This window comes from Colobus angolensis, unplaced genomic scaffold (genome assembly GCF_000951035.1).
Source record: "Colobus angolensis palliatus isolate OR3802 unplaced genomic scaffold, Cang.pa_1.0 Scaffold99, whole genome shotgun sequence".
In the NCBI taxonomy this organism is placed as follows: Eukaryota; Metazoa; Chordata; class Mammalia; order Primates; family Cercopithecidae; genus Colobus; species Colobus angolensis.
The window spans coordinates 4628025-4632106 of NW_012123931.1; the positions used below are offsets into that span (position 1 = coordinate 4628025).

Here is a 4082-nt window from a genome sequence, read left to right on the forward strand (position 1 = left end):
CACTTTCAGGCTTACAGTTTCTCATCTTTGCAACAGTCAGGGAAAAGAAACCTACAAAAAAGCTCCCATTTCACAGAGGAAGAAACTGAGAGCCAGAGCTAGGGATCTCTGATATAGCCATGGGGTCCCCCACCCCACGCTGGCTCTATGTGACTCTGTGGTCGTGGTTAATGTCCATCAGTCGCCCCCTGCTCCCCTCCCTGGCTGTTTGCCCCCAAATGGGGCAGTGGTGGGAGTATGTCCTGGAGGAGGGGGAAGTGGGATATAGGTAGCACTTGGCTGACTTCACAATTTTGCCACACTCAGTCTGGGCCTCCTGACAGTGGCATGGGATCCCTATGGCTTCCCCCTTTTTTTTTTTTTTAGATGGAGTCTCGCTCTATTACCCAGGCTGGAGTGCAGTGGTGCAATTTCCACTTACTGCAACTTCTGCCTCCCAAGTGAGTCTGCTGTCTCAGCCTCCTGAGTAGCTTGGACTACAGGCACGTGCCACCACTCCCAGCTATTAATTTTTGTATTTTTAGTAGAGACGGGGTTTCACCATGTTGGTTAGGATGGTCTTGATCTCTTGACCTCGTGATCTGCCCACCTCAGCCTCCCAAAGTGCTGGGATTACAGGTATGAGCCACCGCACCCGGCCAATTTTTTTTTTTTTTTTTTTGAGATGGAGTCTTGCTCTGTCTCCCAGGCTGGAGTGCAGTGGTGCAATCTCACCTCACCGCAACCTCCACCTCCTGGGTTTAAGCGATTCTCCTACCTCAACCTCCGAGTAACTGGGATTACAGGCACCCGCCATCATCCCCGGGTAATTTTTATATTTTCGTAGAGATGGGGTTTCACCATGTTGGCAACCTCAGGTCATCCGCCTGCCTTGGCCTCCCAAATTGCTGGGATTACAGGCATGAGCCACTGTGCCCGGCCTTGTATTTTTTTAGTAGAGACATGGTTTTGTCATGTTTGCCAGGCTGGTCTCAAGCTCCTGTCCTCAGGTGATCCTCCCGACTCAGCCTCCCAAAGTGCTGGGATTATAGGCGTGAGCCACTGCACCCGGCCCCGGTGGCTTCTTCCGACTTGAAACACAAAATGTGGCCAGCTAGGGATAGAGAGAATTCTGACTTTCAACATTGCTGAGCCATGGCATGGGCTGCTTCTGGGTAGTGAGCTCCCTATACTTAGGGTAGACACAGCCATCCCTTCGGTCCTTCCTCCAGACCTTCCGGGTACAGCCCTTTGCTGCTCTTCCCTGCCTCCAAACCTTTGCCAGTTTCTGGGTTTCTTTATCCAGGATGTTCCAACAGATCTCTCTGCTTCCGGAAAGTCCTGTTCCACTGACAATCTACTGTGTGCACAGGCTGTGCTAAGTGGTGCTTTGGAGGGGCGGGAGGGAGCTGGAACCTGGTGATGGAGAGGAGTCATAGCATGATGAATAACTCAAGTCCACTGGGCACGTGCTAGGCACTGGGCATTGTTCTAAGTGTATGTCTTATCTCATTTACTCCTCACAGCACGTATGAGATAAGCAATGTTACTTATGTCAAAGTAGCTTCCAGATGAGGAAACCGAGGCTCTGGGAAGTGAAGCAACTTGCCTAAGGAAACACACAGGATGGGTTATGGAACCAGGATTCGACCCCAAATGCAGTGACTTAGCACTCAAACATCTACTGCAGTTAAAATGCCTAGAGTGGGTGGCCTGGTCACTGGAGGTGAGGGTGGGGGCTGCGTAGTCTGAGAGCCAGGCAGGCCTTTGGGGTGAGGGGAGTGTTGGGGTGAGGAAACATGTGAACATGCCTCAGTCTTTGGAGAACTTGGTTACTGTTAACCTGAATGTCACCACCCCTGACTCGAAGACTGGCACCAAATGGATTGTGGGTTCAATAAATGTTTGTTGAATGAATAAACGAGCCCCATTTGTAGAGGGGTATCCACTGTGCATTCATTCAATCAGCTTTTATTGCAGACCTCCTGTGTGCCAGGTCTCATGGTGCTTGCACACACAGATACACACAACTCCCCTGTGAGGGTCTGGTCTGGTGTGTCTTGGGGCTGGAGAAAGTCAAAACTGAAGGGTGTGGGGTTTCGGCACTAAGGGAGCCATAGCTCTGCTAGGTCTAGCCTGGGATGCCAGAGAAAGGAACCAGAAGTGGGAGGCATGTCAGCCTGGTGAGGCGACCACTCTGGGAGATGTCCTGGGAAGGGTGGGGGTCCCCAAGCTGACACTCCATTAATAGGGTGGGCACATTGCCATGTCCTTGGTGTCTAAGAATGAGGAGGCATCACTGTCTCTATTTTATGGATGAGGGACAGATGATGTCGTCCCCAGAAATGGTCTAATGGAATCAAGGGACAGAAAGGAGGGCAAACTATTCAGAGACCCCAGCACCATCCCCTGTCCTAAATGAGGCCTTGTCAACAAGAAGGGAAAGTAGTGTGTAGCGGGGCTGGGAATTCCAGAGGCAACAGGACCAGCCCTCCACCCACCCTGTCCACTCCTGACTTCCCTTTCTCTGTTCCAGCCCCTCCCACACCCACCCATCTCCCATTCCACAGCTGAGACTTGTGTAAGAAAACTGATGTTTATTGGCAACCTAGTATATGTCAGGTACCATGCTACATCTTTTAACAAACACTGAATGATAGATTTAGTTGTACCTAGAACAGAATATGTTGCTCAATAATTATTTATTGAGTAAATGAATTAACCACAATCTTTATTTTACAGGTCAGGGGAGGAAACTGATGAACAAATCAGGAATTCGTTCTAAGTTACACAGTCAGAAATTGGCTGATCTGGGGACTGACATTGCCATCATTATTTACACTATATATAAGTGCTATAATTTATAGAATACACACTATGTGATTGTTAGGCACTTTACATAGTGCTCACAGGGTTTGGGCCCTGACTTCAACTCCGCTTTAGGTCAGACTTTCAGAACCACCCCCTAGTTTCTGGTGGGTCTGGGGCACTGACTGGGTGACTAGCAGAAAAACAGCTCCAAGCCCAAAGCATCCCTCCCCCTTTCCATTTCTCTGGCAGAGCCAAGACTAGCCTGCCCTAAGCCCAGTGAATGTCCCGGCCCTTTCTGGTCTAGGCTTACCTGACAATGGGTGGGGCTGGAGTATCTAGAAAAGGCTTCTGGGGGCCAGGCGCGGTGGCTCATGCCTGTAATCCCAGCACTTTGGGAGGCTGAGGCAGGAGGATCACGAGGTCAAGAGATGGAGACCATCCTGGCCAATATGGTGAAACCCTGTCTCTACTAAAAATGCAAAAAATTAGCCGGGTGTTGTGGTGGGAGCCTGTAATTCCAGCTACTCAGGAGGCTGAAGCAAGAGAATCACTTGAACTCAGGAGGCGGAGGTTGCAGTGAGCCGAGATTGCGCCACTGCACTCCAGCCTGGCGACAGAGCGAGACTCCGTCTTAAAAAAAAAAAAAAAAAAAAAAAAGGAAAAGGCTTCTGGAAGGAAGGTGAATTTTGCATGGAACTTCACTTGGAATGGAATAGAGCTGGGTCACCTCGAAGTGGGACTGAAGGACACGAGGAGCTGGGGGAACCATATAGGAGACGGTGGAGAGAGCCCTCATTGAAGTAGGGGTGCACATTGGTGCAAAATGGAAAAGATAAGAGCACCTTCTGCAAGGGACTTTTGAGTCCCCAGAGCCCCACTCAGAGTCACTCCGTCCTCTTAACTGTGGGGGAGGAAGCCAGGGTATCCTGTCTAGTTTGATACTGGGAGAAAAGCCTTATGATAGCTCAGCAACAGTTATTCAGTAGACCATCACGATGGGGACCCACTCTCATGAATAGATAAGAACAGCACACAATTAGCACATTGGTAAGTATCACAAATATGCTAAGTCCTTGAAGGTAATTGGATCTTGCAAGTGGGTTAAACGTCCCTCCTGCAATGCATTTGCAGTGCCCTTTTCTTTCTCCCACAGGGCAGAGGGGTGGGATGCTGGAGCTGCCTCTTCCTATAACATGGTAAACGGGAGCTAGCTGAAATTCTGATGCAACCTGACTCTTCCATTGGCCTGCCCTGAACCCCTACTACAGGGGCAAGCACAGCTGCCATCACCA

The 4082-nt window shown here is 50.0% G+C and overlaps 1 long non-coding RNA gene across 1 annotated transcript; it reads left to right on the forward strand.

The window, feature by feature from the left end:
• On the forward strand, positions 1-1923 carry LOC105505186. The gene is made up of 2 exons (XR_001000709.1): positions 1-847; positions 965-1923. It is a non-coding gene; the product is annotated as an uncharacterized LOC105505186 (long non-coding RNA).
• The last annotated feature ends 2159 nt before the right edge of the window (positions 1924-4082 follow it).